Consider the following 16,198-nt stretch of genomic DNA (forward strand, 5'->3'; position numbering starts at 1 on the left):
TGGACAGATCCTGAAGACCTGCCTCAGTTTGTTTTGGTTTAGCCTTTAGTGAGAAAAAACTGCTGTTGAAGCCAAGATCATTTTCTTCTCTCAGTGGAAAACTGCAATGATGCCTGGTTTGGCCCAATAAAATAATGATGATTCTCTACAAGCTGTGTTAAAATGATGACCTCAGTCTATTAAAACAATGTTAATCAATCTTCATTACCTGTGTGAGAGCTGGATGACAAGTGAAGATTTTTGCAAGCTAAGGCAAAGAAAGCAAAGAGCTATATCCGCGTCCATATTATGTGCTGCTTTTCAGTCATTTCTGCCAATGATTGATCAACTGACTTCAGCTATCTCTTCACAGTATTGGAAAGCCAAGGAAGAAAACATGAGGAAGTGTATATATATTTAAAAATACAGTGGTGGCTCAGCACATCCATGTACATATGGGTTTCGGAGAAAAATGTAATGATTCAAAGGGCCAATTTTAACTTTGCTAAAAGCAGCTAAATGATGCCCCTGTCCTACATTAAACTATGCTGTGATCAAAGAGGGCAGATGCCAAGTACTTGTGGTTTTACAGTTTTCAAATAAATATTGCTCAACCTCATAAAAAAGAACTTGAGAACAGTGAGTGTATTTGTCCTATTTTTTTTTTCTTCTTCCTGAGTATTTATTTCTTTATTTTCAGTATACTTTACAGGTATAGGGGATATTGCTGCTGTTCCTTCTCATGATTTCTACACAGAATTCAGCTGTGAATGCCACTTGACCACAAACCCAGCTAATTTAGATTGGCACGCTCAATCTCAGGATGTTTTATGGGCTGGCAGATAGAGAGCCCTGGCAGATCTGCTATGGAGCTGCAAAGTTCCGTACCCAACTGAAACTTTTAATTCAACACTGTCATTTTTAAATAACAGTGCAACTGCAAAACAAATTGGCAGGTACTTATGAACTGAATACTGCCTGAGGCTCTGTCTTTTCATTTTGCTGACCAGTGTGTCTGGTCTCCAATTTAGAAAGGCACTAGTGAAACCTTGTAATGCAGAGCTAACTGCGTAGTTCACAAAGCAGGAGATGCTTGCTCTGACTTGTTGATCCTTGCTAATTTCTTAGCTTCAGGAAGATGATAGAGGGCAACGTTTAAAAATAAAAGCACTCAGAAGCATTTATTGTAGTAACCAGTAGAGTATGAATCTTCTTTGCAAAGTTTAAGATTTCTGCCCTAGGTCCTGTATGAAGGTTGAAGGAGTTTTGAAGTATTAAACTAGAAGGGCCCTGTTGGGTAATGTACTCCTAGTGCTCTGCTGTCTTGGACAGCTACTTCCCATGATCTTTTTCGTGGACACTAAGTCACATCAGAGACATGTGGGCTGTCTGCTATAAATCAGCACAGTTCTGCTGAACCTGATCTGTGAAGCTCCAGCTTTTGTCTCGTTGTTTTGTAAAATACCTTGCTTCTTTACCTATGCTTTTGCATTGCTGCCTCCCTAGGCAGTGCAACCAGAAGTTGAATAGGATTTTTAAAACGAGTAGGGGCACACAAGTAATCTCACAAAATCCTGCATCACCATTGCATTAATCTTATTAACTGTCAATCTGCTAGCCATCAGTCTATGAACTAATCAGCTTATACTGCCATAAGGCATAGAAGTTGTATGTAATGACATGGCCCAGCAGCCAAAAATCATGGTTGCTTCACTTGTGCTGTGACAACCCAATGGAGAACACAGCTTTCATAGGTGGGTGTCTTCAATTTTTTGTTCTGTAGGAAAAACAGAAACCCAGAAAGCACCAACAAAAGCATCTTCAAAGGCATTTCCATTGCCATAAATCAGGATGTGTCTACTAGAAAAGAGAAGCAATCTCCAGACTTTGACCTTAAGCAACTTTCACACAACTTGAGACCATGTGCCAATACAATGTGGGCCTGAACCTTACACTGCTTAGGCTTCATTTTCCATTCACAGGATCTACCATGCAGTGGGCCACAGAACAGAGTGCCTTACAGACTATCCCCAGCCACTGGACCGTGTGAGCTACTGACATTTTAAGTGACAGATTACTGAAGATCATCTGGAAACTTGACCCTGCCACCCTTGATGAATGGAAAGGAGAGCATAAGGATGTTTTCCTGCAAAAATGTCTAGAATACAACACTGGCTATTCTAACCCAGGGCAGCAGAGGCAACATAAATGGCTGTTAGTTAGCTAAGAGCAGACTAGAGCAAGTAGAAAACAACAAGAGAGTGCTCTCTTCTCAGTTGCGTAGCATGTCTACAAGCAATGGAGAATCTAATCAGAGAACAGGAGTCTTAAGCATATTTGACACTCCCTAGTTTTTGCTGCTGGTATCTATGTTTATTCTTAAAAAAATAATAACCTACTCCATTTGCAAAACATTCCTTTATGAATCCATCTTGTGTGTGTGTGTCTTCAGGACTGATTTTTCAGAATGGCTTTGCTTACTCTAAAAGTCAATTACTATTAAAATAGAAGTTGAGACAATCAATATCATTAGTTCTACCTCCAGAAGGATGTCCTCCCTAGTCACATGGAAAGGAACTGTATTTGAAAGGAAGCAGATACATGGTTTCCCGACATAGAAAATCCATGGGAATAGGAGATACAACAGGCAAAAGTATCTTAGTTATTATCTTTCAGAAGGACAGAAGAGTTTCTGAGAATATTTGTGCAATAATTTTTCTGGCTGTGTGTGTAGGATGTTGAGGTTTTGGTCACCTGGTGTGTACTTGTCATTTTGCCAGTGCTGAAGGAAATATCCGCATACACTTGGAAGCAGTTTCTTCATTAATACAGTTATGCTTGTCTCTGTAATCATAAAAGTTCATGCAGTATGTTATGACTCTAAGAAAAGTCAAGCAACCCGTTGCTTTTTAAGGCAAAATCCTTTGTTTCAAGGCTTTCTCAGAAATGTGAATCATGTAGCATTGGGTGAGTCTTTTTGGTCACTTGTCTCTGCACATTGACCAGTTCAGCTGATTTATGGCCACACAAACTCTTTTTTAAATTTCTAGCTAAGTGCCATAGGAGTTCTAAAACAATCTTAGAGGTTTTGAGTCCCTCTTCTTCTCCTCTAGGGAAAGGAAGCTTGGGTATATGTGGTTATTCTGGGAAAGTCTGTGGTTTTCTTTTCACTCCCAATGGGTCAGAGATGTCTTCCAAACCTAGTACTGAGAAAAAGGACCACAATTCTACCTCAGGAAAGAAGATGTAACTTGAAGGCTGATCTGCATTTTCTTTCTCCAGTGACTTCTGAAGGAGAAGATACAAAGGGTGAATATATGGAACTCTGTCACCTGAACACTTTCTTTACTTCCCAGGGATCTTTCTTGCCAGTGAAATAATCAAAGCTAGCAAAGTCATTCCAGTGACTCCACAATGAGTGGGAGGAGGGAGGTATGCGAAAATTAGATGTATTATTTGGTAGATTCTCTGGATGCTTCTTACTTTTCTGTGGGGAGGATGGATCTGACATAGTCTGGTCCTATCTATTTTTTCCTCCTTAATCGGTTTCAAGATTTATCTATCATTTCTGTATAAGCAATGTGCTAACTCATACATACAATACCACATGCATTCATTACATTCCTCAGAGAACACAGGGTGAAGCTTGGAGTTTTGCAACTGTGGAATTCTCTTGCTCAGTCTAATCATACAATGAAGCAATTGCTTCCCTGTGCTTTGAAAATAGCTGTCAAAATGTTCTAGGGACTGCTCACCTAATCAGTTCAAATTACCTCATACCTTTAAATGATTGCTTCTCCTACTTTGTTGATGCTCTAAGTGTGACATCAAATGATGCTCGGAAAAGGAGTGAGCATTTCTCAGAAGGTTAATCTCTTTGCTGACTTGGGGCTTTAGGGATAATGAAAAGACCATGCCTATCTTGTAAACACAGGTCAGTTTACACCAGTGTAATCTCTTCTATGAACTGGAGAGCTTGGCCACAGATGAAGAAAATGAGATACATAAGAAAAGTAACATGTACTCAGATCTTAGCAATGAGCAGCTGTAACTGAGGTTGATACCCTTAACTGTACACTGGGGCAGTGGTTCCCTTCTCGCCTGGTGTTGCAGAAGCTACTAATGCAGTAGGTAAACAGAAGTATTAGCCTTATGCTATCCTAACACTGAAAAAAAAATTGTCTGGCCTACGATTCCAATCTCTTCCATCCTTAAAATCCAAGGCACTGACCTTCTCAAATACATGACTCATCTGTTGCCAGGAAGGTGAAAGTCCAGCTATTAATGAGTTGCTTTATTGTATACAGCTTTGAAAGCCCGGGTTCTGTTCAGCGCAGCTGAACGCTTTGGACCTCTTCCCATCACTTGATCCTAATCAAGCATCTGCACCTGGCCCAGCTTTCTATTTGGGACAATATGTTAAAAATTCATTGTTACACTTCTTTTCTTTCTTTCTTTCTTACTGTTTTATTTTTTCTTTTTTTCTTTTAATTGACTTTTTCTTCCTGTCTGAGTTAAATGAATGCTTTATAGGATGAAGACTGAACAATGTCAATGGAATGAATTGTGGAGGAGAGCCAGAGACACCGCTCAGATTTAGGAGAAAGTAGGAGTATTCAGCTGTATCCTGCTCACCCACTTTGATGTCTTTGGCTGAAAGAGTGACACATGATTCAGACCACCTACTCTCCAGGCCCTGGCTCCCTTGGTGGTCAAAGGGGAGAAGAAATCATGAACCCCACAACGCACACCTGTACCATGCCTCCTGCATCCTCCTTCACTGACTGCACAGGGATCAGGTGTCTGGCAGCTCTGGAGACTGTGTGGTTCCATGTGTTTGTCCCTTACTTGATCTTTAGCAGTGTAATATGGGCCATTGTCCAACTGAGACACCGGGGACACAGTCTGAGTGCACCTTGCAGTAAGCACGCTGTGTTTCTGTAAACATTTCTGAATAGGAATAGATGATATGTTTGCTTCATTTACAAGCATTAGGCAGCATCAGGACAAACTCCACTTGGCCTAGGAGGACCAGATCTGGAGCTGGATATGTCAGATGAGTCCAGGCAGCACTTCAACTTTCTTAGATTATCTTGGGCTTTTCATGTTGCTTTGTTTTAAACTCTACTTTTATTATTTCTTTTTAAAATGAGAAAGCTATTAGGAGATATGAGCAGGCTCAGAAAGCACAGCACTTTAGAGCTGATGGACACTTCACTTGTGGACTGCACTCATTTTGGACATCAGTGTGGACTTCAATTTCTGTCTTAAGCATCTCCATGTACTTGCAAGCAGAGTGAGTGACAGAAGTTTTATGGAACCTTCGCTGCAAGAAAGATTTTGAGGCTCTGGAACACATTCAGAGAAGGGCAATGAATCTGAGAGTGGTCTGGAGCACAAGTCTGGTGGGAAGTGACTGAGGGAACTGGGATTGTTCAGTCTGGAGAAGAGGAGGTTCAGGGGAGGCCTCATCAGCCTCTACAACCACCTGAGATGAGGTCATGGCAAGGTGCTAGTCAGCCTCTTCTGTCAGATAACAGCAGTAGGATGAGAGGTAATGGCCTCAAACTATGCCAGGGGAGGTTCAAGTTGGATATTAGGAAAAACTTCTCAGAAAGAGTAGTGCTGCAGTGGCACAAGCTGCCCAGGGAGATGGTGGAGTCACTGTCCCTGGTGGTGTTCAAGAAAAGGGTAGGGGTAGTACTTAGGAACATGGTCAGTGAGAAGAATGGTGGGAATGAGCTACCAGTTGGACTAGGTGATCTCAGAGGTCTTTTCCAAACTTTAATGATTCTATGGTTCTCTTCTATGGTTCTATTTTAAGTTGCTATAACAACTACAGATACCGAGAGAAACTATAGTCAAAGGCAGCTTATCTGCTAGGGCCTGTCCAGCTGCTGGTTATTGTTCCTGTTGCATCTGGCTTTTCACAGTACATCTGTTTAGCATAAATAACCTTTTTTATTGGAGTCCTATGGTACATCCAAACAATGAGCAAAAGAAAAAAGAGAAACTCTAAATAAGTTTTACAGTGTCAGTAAGAGCATTCACATTAAGGGAAACTATTTTGAGCAAATGCCAGTTCTTAATAAATTGCTATTATTCTGGTGTTTTTACAAAGTCCACAAGGGATTAAAAAAAAAAGAAGAAAAAAACCCACAGAAATTGTTGAAAAAATGGAAACGCTGAATGTCAATGTTCAATCACTCCTTTTAATCATAATATTTCTAGGCTGTTCTTCTAACAGATCGAGTGCCAAGATTTATTTATTTATTTATTTTTCTTCTTGTATCTATCTGAAAAGCCAGTGGCATAAAACAAGACCACAACTCACCTGGCTGAGCTCCCTTTCCTAAATGCTCCCTAGAAGGTTGTCTTTCAACCCATATTACCAACCCATGGTCTAAGCAGGCTTTCTGGAACCTTGAGGCTCTCCTGCACAGCTCAGAGCTCTACAGAAATGGCTGTAGTAAATCAGAACCTGCAAGCTCAGCCCTCAGAACAGGTGAGCCCTCCTACTGTTGCCCAGGTGATATATCACACTAAGAGGCAGCAGTATTTCTTAAAGACAGCAGGTTTTGCTAAGTATGCCCATAGTTTTCAGTCATGGCTATTGACTCCATTTTCTCGGTGTGATTTCTTAGAAATGGTTCCTTCCTGCCCACTAGCCCCTGGGGAACTCTGCTTGTTTCTACACTGATCAGGCTATTTTATGTTTGCATCTTTCACAGCTCCTGTGGGTGTCACTTGCTTAATTCCTGCCTGTGGTTATTCTGGGAAGCTGCTGCGTTTCCTTGGGATTTTCACACCTGGAGGAGCCCTTTGCTGATAAAAGCCATTGGCAGCACAAGAGTAGGGTAAGCAATGTGTGGCAGTGAAAAACAGATGCTTCACCTGGTGCTGGAAAATCAAGTGTTAGGCTGACTGTGACAGATGCTGGGTGAGGGTCATTTCCCAGCAGGAAGGAGCAGGGGAATATTGGAGACAATGGCAGGGGATCACAGAATGACAGTATCACAGAATTGCAGGGGTTGGATGGCACCTCTGGAGAACATCAAGTCCAATCCCTGCTAAAGCAGGTTCCTTATAGCAGGTCACACAGGAAAGCATCCAGGAGAGTCTTGAATATCTCCAGAGAAGAGGATGCCACAACCTCACTGGGCAGCCTGTTCCAGCACTCCATCACCCTGAAAGTAAAGATGTCTTCCTCATATTGCATAGAATGTCCTGTGTAGGATGTGGCTCTCAAGTTTCAGCGGTGCCGCCACTTGTCCTTCAACAGTTTGCAAAGCTTGCAAACACATTAACCGCAACAGGTAGCGCTTCCTTGCTGGGGAGGATTCGCTGAGCAAAGTGTCTGTGCATGACACTGAGCTCTGCGTTATCAAGCATCTGCAGATCAGAGGAAGCTGGGCTTTGTTGCAGTGACCAGGCTCTGGTAGGCCAGGACGTTTAGAGGGGGACCATACATTTGGAGCTGCAGCCAGAAAGTTTGCAGTCCTACAGGAGAGGCAGTTTTGCCAGTGGGGGAGGCTGGCAGGAGAGAGGACTTAACCCCCAGGAGCATTTGGGAGCTGGCTCTCCTGGCCATGGCTGGCTTTCCCTACCACAAGTTCACCCAGCCAAGGGATTGGGCCCTGAGCCTGAACCAACTCTTTTACTTTTCGGTACACACAGAAGTGCTTTTATAATGAGATTGGGCCAGAGTCCAGTGAGCCAGGGGGAATTAGAAACATTGTATGTGCTCTCATGCTTGCTTCATGGGGCAATTTTAATGAGTAATTGATTGCTAATTATATGTGCTGCTTTGTGGTGAAACATCATGGTACTTTGATATGGACCGGGAACCGAAAGTTGCAGTTGCTCTTGTTTTTGAAAAACATTTGGCCTGCTGATCTGTATGGGGTATTTTGTGCCTGATTAATTTAATGTATTGTCTTGGGTGAGTGTTGATTTACTTGCTGAATTCAAGATCAATTTTAATGAAGCTCTTAGAGCGTGATGGTTTGGGGACACAGGGTGCCATATTATTGGTTTGTTTAGATTGCTTACTGTTTTGTTAGATTTCAATAAGAAATTTTCTGGCATAGTGACAGCTTCCCACTTCCCTACAATTGAGCAGACAACAACAGAGCTTAAACAGACAACAAACTTTATTAAACTCACATGTACATACATAACAAGTACAAACTTTGGAGCAAGCAAGTCTGACCTATTTGCCAACAGCAACAAGAAATATGTTCCTTTTTAACTCCCAAACCAGGTGCAGTCTGGGAAACAGCAACTGCAGCTGAAGAATCAGACTGGAAATTAATTTGGAAAATAAAGTGCAGACATCGTGGAGGATATTAATACCTTCTCTGTTCTTCACCCCTGCTGTGTTCCTCCAACCTTTCTCTTAACGTTCACCTGGGGCAGGTCATAGAAGTCATCTTGGGAGAAGGATGGGGCAGGGCTCGGAGTACTGGGAAATGTCTTGCAGAGCTCTGTGTAATGAAAGCGTGGAGCTGGGATGCTGCTGGACTTCCAGTGTCCTTGGTGTGCAACTAGCTGTGGCACTACAAATCCACTGTGGAAATGTTCAAACCCAGAATGCTTGCAATAGCATTGCAACCATGACTACCTGTATTGATACAGCAGAAACCCTGGCGTTTGTTTTTATCTCTTCAGCAGGATATGGATGTGCCCCCTGGGTCCACTGCTGCATGTTTGGAAGAATATCCTGCTTCAACAAAGAAGTTAACTAGGACTTTGGAGTTGGTATTGGTTATGCTGGGAGCAGACCAAGGGGAATATTTGCTTTCCAATTCCAGAGGAAACTAAAAGTGGATCCAACTTGAAGGGAGTGTGGTGTGGGAGGACATGCAGAGACGTGGGAACAAGGAGACTCAGGAATGCTGTTGGAGAACTTTTCCACTCTTAAAATGCACGGCCATGGTTAGACTTGGTTAGCAGTGAGGCAAATCATGGCATTCCCAGGACTGGAAAGTACCCGTGAGCCACGCTCACCTTGGATAATGTCACTTGGCCCCTCCAGGCGAGACAAGTGGGTGGTGCTGGCAAGTACATGAACAACGTTTTTTCTTATTCTGCAGGGAAGGCACATACTAACTCGTCATGCTGTCTTTAATTTGATCTTGGATGATAAACAAGTCCAACAGTTTAATGTCCCGTGCAAAATAAATAAATAAAAAGCAATTATTATGTTATTTGAGAGGAAAAAGCCATTTGCTTGTTTGTGTTAGCAAAACATGAATTGGCACTTGCAGGGTCCAAAGGACCACAGATTTTTTGACGGTATTGGCTCCCACAATGCTGATTATTTTATTTTATTTTGTTTTGTTTTATTTATTTATTTTCCAGGGAGATTTAGTAGCAGGATGAGACAAAAGGATGCACAGCATGCCTGTAACATCCTTCCTCTCCTGAGTAGTGTCTGTCAAGGCAATGGGTAAACGCCTCCAGAAGAGGGACCACACCGAAGTTCTGGTGGTAGGTGAACAGCAGCACTTGCCAAGCAAGGCACCCCATTCAGTCTGTTTTCAATGATTTAAAACTGAACTAGAAAATGTGAATCCAGGCAGGGAGCTGCCATTTAAATTAAATTATCCACTTGAGATGACTGAGCTTTAAAAAATGATAATTCTGAGGGATGCAAAAAGAGTTAGGGCATAGAGATGACATGAAAGGAGTCCTTTCATGGCCTGCTTGACATTTCAGCAATTCTTCAAGCAGCATTTTAAATATCTTTTTAAATATAGTGCTTTCTCAGCCAAGTTTGCAGCATGAGAAAGCTGGAGTTTAATCTTTTTGATGTAAGCTGACTTGGTGTAGAGATTGTTCTTTCTTGTATGGTCACACTGCCTCTAGAGTATACACATATCCTCACGTGGCATGAAGCCAGGAAACACTAGGGTTAGAAATGTCACAGATAATGCATTAACTGAAACATTTGACTAAGTTATGTATTTGCATGATCTTGAGTGGAAAGGATATAAGAGGGCTGCTCCAAAAGTAATGCATTCTATTTTTATTATATTGGCCCACAATGTTAGAGGTGGATGTTAGTGATATGGCAATAGAGATTTAACCTTCCCACTCATATTCCATTACATTTTGTTGCCATGCAACAAATGGCAGCAGAAGGGTAATCTGGCAAAATGACATATGATATGGAAGTGCATACAAAATAAACGTGTGTCATTGAATTCCTCCATGTGGAAAAAATGGCACCCACTGACGTTCACTGACACTTATTGAACACTGATGGTGACCAAACAGTGGATGTGAGCACAGTGAGGGATGAGTGGTGCATTTCAGCAGTGGTGACAGTGATGTGAAAAACGAGCCATGTTGCAGGTGGCCATGGACCTATCTACAAGCATGGCATGCAGGCTCTTGTTCATTGCTGATGAAAATGCATGGCTAATGGTGGTGTCTGTATTGACAAATAGTGTTTTGTTGCTGAGAATCTGCTCTATTGAATAGTGTCAATCTGCTAATCCTATCTGTTGTAGTTTCCATGGGAATAAATAGGAGGTATTTTCTATCTCTCTACATATATAGATATACATCTATCTGTCTATCTAGATAGACAGAAAATTGGAGACTAACATACTTTGTATGTATTTACACTATAGGATATATACATAGAGTATATAAAATTATAAGTGCTTTTACAAGTTTTTACAATACTAACTTCCTACATGATTAGTAAGATTAGAAAGAAATTGGTGCAAATTGTCTTGTTCATCAGGAGTAACTTCACAGAATCACAGAATTGTAGGGGTTGGAAGGCACCTCTAGAGATCCCTTCATCGATTTGAAGTAATAATGTAATGAATATATATTAAAAGCAGAAAGATTAACAGAGTTAACCTGGGCCTTAAGAGCTTGGTCTTCATTTCCCTTCACTGTTATATTCTTCCTGTTTGGCTGCTGATTGTGTCAGTTCAGCAACTGAGTATCTGACTGTTAAAATCAGTGGCAGGTCATGCTCTTTTTGGGTGCTGCCAAGGAGTGCAGGAGTGAAGAACATTCAAGTGGTTGCCCAGAATTGTGGGCTGAGATAGCTACAGAATGTTTAGCCTAGAGAAGTTGATGTTCCATCTCTTCAGACATCTAAATCATTTCCTTTGGCGCTTGTGACAAAAAGTCACCTCTCTGCCACCATCTGACCATTATACACAGAGCAGGGTACTGCGCCTCTCTCCTACGCAGTGTCTCGAAGCAGCTAAGCTTCTCAGCCAAAATCAAAGCTCCTCCATAGGAGTCACAGTTTTCAGGACTTGAAAGGACTGCTATACATCTTTTACTTTTGTTATTATTTGTGCTTTATTTTTCCATCTGGATATGCCTCTCTTCTTTTCCCATCTGGAAATGCTAACTTGGCAGGTTCTGAATTTTTCTGAGAGCTTCCAGCTGTCTTGACAGCCAGAAGGTGCTACTTCATTTTGACAGTGTGATCATAGGATAGATCTGCACAAGAGCTCCTTGTGCTATTAGTCAAAATCATGGCTTTGTTTTGTTTTGTTTGTCCTTCTGCATTGACTCTGTGAAAGCTGTGTGGTATATTTCTATCACTTCAGGGTGAACTGGATCTATCTACTGCTTACATTCTGCATGTAAGTGCAAAGTTGAGCACGACTTGCTGTCAAGCACTGAGTAGATGTTGAGGCATCTCTGTCTCATGTTGATAGCTGTAATACTGGTCAGTGGCCATGGATCTCTGTTCAATGCACAAGGCATAGAAAACATCTGGGATTTGGGGACAGATGTCCTATTTGTGTTCTGCTTGAGCCCAGGCACACAGCTTTGTTCCTCTGAGACTCATTTAATTTGCTTTCAAGGCCACTTCCCAGAGCCATCTAATTGTCCCCAGGCTCTCTGTGAGGATCCTGTATGCCCAGGCACAGGGGTCTCAGCATGGGGGAGCCCACAAGCTGTCAGGGCCTCTCAAAGTAGATGTGACCACAGGGAGCGGCAACATGCCAGGGCTCAGCCATATGAACAGCACGTGCACGCCGTGCTGAGTGTGCCTTGTGATCAAGTATGAAAATGCCCCCATCCTTGGCTTTCTCCTTTTTTCCACAGTGGAGTGCCCTTCTGTCTTGGAGGCTGCAGCTCCAAGTAGCCCACCCAAAGGTCCCACCAGTAAGCTGGGTGGTCAGGGCCACTTACAAGAGTCATTGTCTGGTTCTGCTCACATGGTTTACTCTCCAAGTCTATTCTTCTTCTCCTACAGTCCCCCACTGGTGCAGTTTGTGCCACATATAAATTTAGAGAAATAAAACAATTTGCTTTGTTGAAAAGCAACCCATGATAGACTCGTTGCCTCTTCCTCTTTCAGTCTGCACTTGTTCGGTCCTGGCCCCTCTATGCTTTCTGCTCCATCAGCCTGACCACGCATCTTCATTTTTATCAGCATCTAGGGCCCACTGCTAACTCACTTACCAACACACCATCAATGCACAGGGGGAGAACAGAAGAATGTAATTCAGGGCTACGATACAGCAGTGTACTGGGAAGAGATGCTCAGATTGCTGTGGTGTGCCAGCAAGCTGCTGGCAACTGCGCATCATCCACCACACACCACAGCAAGTAGCCCTGCCAGCATTCGGCTGTACTGCCAGTGCTGTAACATGAGGTTACCATCACAAGAGCTTGTAGTAGCCATCTACCCTCGGAATCAGCTGCCTGGAAGATTCACCTCTCTGCTTTCACAGAAATACAGAATCACTTAGGCTGGAAAATACCTCTAAGATCACCCAGTCTAACCCCCAGCCCACCCCCACCATGCCCACTGCCCACGTCCCTCAGTGCCACATCCACACGGCTCTTGAACACCTCCAGGGACAGTGACTGCACCACCTCCTTGGGCAGCCTGTGCCACTGCATCACCCGGGTGCTTGCTGATGCTTTTTGGTGCTTTTTTTTACAAGATGTATGTTCCGCTGTGCATGGCAAGGTGGATTGATGTGGCTCAGCTGTTCCTCTGTTGTTTGACCGAGCTATATCCCACTCACAGCTAACCAGGAAAACTCAGCTCATTTAGCTCCCATGGACATCACTTTTGAATGCTGTGCATGTGAGCTTGAAACATAAGTGGATTTGTTTAAAAGGGAAACCAGAGAAGGGATTGACTAAAGTACTTTTTATCCTCTGTTTGTAAATGCACATACACCAATGAGTGTGAGACTGGATTGGGATTGGCTCCTCTTTGTCTTTGTCCTCATCCACATCCCCTACTGCCCCTGTCTCCTGCAGAAAGTCTCTTTGTTGGCATGCCAACCGTTGTTTCCCAGCACACTTCTCTTAGAAATCCCCGCTAAGTGCATATTGTTGTCTCTCAAAGAAGATATGAGTGTGGCAATGGGCAGTTATGCAGAAAGCCTGTGTGCACAGCAACTCATTAGCTAGGGCTTTTTTTCATAGAATTTTCAACTTTATTTTTGGTTGCTTCATCTGAAGGAAAGCTCCAAGGAAGGCGCAGAGAGAATGAGAAGAGTGTAAAAGGTGGGGAGACTGAACTGCATTGAGGAATCCTCTGTGACTTGCTTGTAGTGTAAGCCCATCAGATGGAGAAGGGGAATAAACAAAAGAATTTTCTTCTCAGCAGCGTGTGCTGGGACCCAGCACTGCAAATAAATTCATTGTTAGTTGGAGTCAGTGTTTTGGTTTCTCCCTTCCTTTGTGCGATGCTGTAGAGGAAGTAGATTAAAGATTGCCAGCTTTCTGGCAAAATATACTGGTGGCATCAGAATGACTTCATTATAGTCTCTAAATGAGCTAACAGACTAATAATATGTTCAGGAAAAAATACACATTATGAACATGCACACAGGTGTAGATTTAACCCCTTCCTTGGCACCCTTTGCTATGAATCCAGCTATTGCAGCTTAAGCCACAATTCAATGCTCTGCTAGCTGGGCAGTAAAGGATTTAATTCAACAGTTGCGTGCCAACTAATTGCAGCTGTATTTTCTTTTGAGTTCATCTACAATGCAAAGAAGATGGCAGCTGTTTGTTTGTTTGCTTGTTTGCTTGCCTGGTTGTGGCTGGGAATGCTGCTGCTAGGTGGAAATGCCAGCACAGTGATGCAGAGGCTCTGTGAGGCCATACAACTCTAATCTTTTATTTAAAATGCTTTCAGAAGCAACTTATACCTCACACCTCTGTTTGTTACCCCTGCGTAATGCCTGAGGTTTTCTGGGTGCAATAACAATAATGATATTGTGTTTCCAGAATGAGCCCATGGAAACCCTGGATGCCCTTGTATGTGCTCAACAAAGCCAACGTTTTCAGAATGTGTGTGATTTTTATTGTGTGTGAAGGTCAACTATCAAGCACTTGTTCAGGCATCTCTTATATGGGTCAGAAGACTGAACTTTGCCTGTCAGGTCATTGTCCTGATAGATGCTAGCCAGGTATCTGTGCTGTATGGTGGAGTATACTCATGTAATGAGTATATCTGTGTATATCTGTGATGTGTATCAGCTTTGCTACTCAGGTCTCACTGCATCTGCCAGAGGTCCAGGATTCCAAACAAACATAGGAAGTCCTGAAAATGTCCTGAAATATCCTAAAAATAGGAAGAATTTCCAGGTGGAAGAAGAGCAGGGGTTCAGGAAAACATGTCAGCAAATCCGTCTTTAACGTAAGCTATCTTTAATGTACAGACATTGCTATTCTGTGCCATGAATTTTTGAACTTATAATTCCTGCTTTCTGATGTATCCAGATGTATCTGATGTATCTGACTTTGGTATGCAGGAAGATGCAATGTTCGATGGAATCTCTTATCTCATGGCAATCATTTGTGTGGCCTTTTCTCTCTCATATGATGTTAACAGAGGGTGTTTTCATACTGCAGCCCATGGATAGTGTGATCAAGGCAAAACCTCTTCAAGGGTCTCAGTCTTCTGCTTGCCCACTATTTGCATAAACTGTTTAGGAGTGTTGTGAGCTTGATCTATGCTGCTTTACCACACTCTCTGCTGTCCTTGCCAGAACTGGTGACTATATGCAGATGTATGTGTAGGACGAGGCATCTGGGATTGGTTTATAAACAGTATATAATGAGCAGTTCTTCTGTAAAACAAGCTATTGTTTATGTAGGACTGCAACACCACTGCATCTTATTTTTAGGGTTTCTGTGAGAAGTGGGCAGTTGCCTTCAGCAAGCACATAAGGAGCCTGGCTGTTTGGTAAAAAATGGAAAACAGAGAAGCTTTTTGATTGAGGGTGAAATAAAAGCTATGAGTGGCTATTATCCATATCTCCTATTCCTCTGAGTTTGCAATAAAGCAGTCTCAGGGGTGTTAAGAGCTGTTGAGCTGGCACGAATGATTCTTTAGATAGTGTTCTGTTTAAGCCTTCACTCCTTTCAAGGTATTTTCTTGCTTTAAAACTGATTTATAATGTATGTGGTTTAGGAGCTATCAGAAACAAGCAGAGAACTCAGACTGCATGCAGGTACCATTCTTGATTCAACAAAGTCACCTTAGAAGAACATATGGATTTTCTATGGAGGTGCAAGGGGATTCTTTAGAAGGAACTCTATTGAAACAGATGATGTGCCTAAAAAGCAGAGAATCATTTTCTGCTGCCACTGAACACACTCAAGCCATTTCAGACATAGTCAGGTATCTGACAATCTGAGGTTACATAGAAAGTGGTGACCTGTATGCTTTAGTTAGTCACTAAAATGGTTGGGAATGAACCTGAATGTAAGTGGCCCATAGCCTGGACTGATTTTACTGGAGTAGCCCAAACTCATACCAGACAGATGTCTGGCTGCAAAAACTGAGTCCGTAGCCATTGATTGTTCAGTTGTTTTTCCTATTTGCTGCCAGGTCTTGAAAAGGCTGGTGGTGAGATCTTGTTCTCAGTTCACGACTGAAACGTGGGTGCGATGCAGACTTGATGGCTCACATCTTCCTTTTTTCCTGATATTTTTCCCCGAACTGTAGAGGAAAAATATAGCACACAATGCATCAGCTTTGTGTTCCAATACTGTGAATGTTTCATGGAGACAAGCCAGCTTTGTTCCCAGTAGCATTTTTGAATAGGATTTGGATGCAGAGTGTTCCTATAGGAGCAAATAATATGTCACCTGGAACAGCAGCTGGTTTGCATATGGTCACAACTACTGAGCTTTTTAATGCCAGAAGTGAAGAGCATGGCACCCCTAAAATGTCTTGTATTCATGCTAGGGTAAG

This window comes from Coturnix japonica, chromosome 1, assembly GCF_001577835.2.
Source record: "Coturnix japonica isolate 7356 chromosome 1, Coturnix japonica 2.1, whole genome shotgun sequence".
Lineage (NCBI taxonomy): Eukaryota > Metazoa > Chordata > Aves > Galliformes > Phasianidae > Coturnix > Coturnix japonica.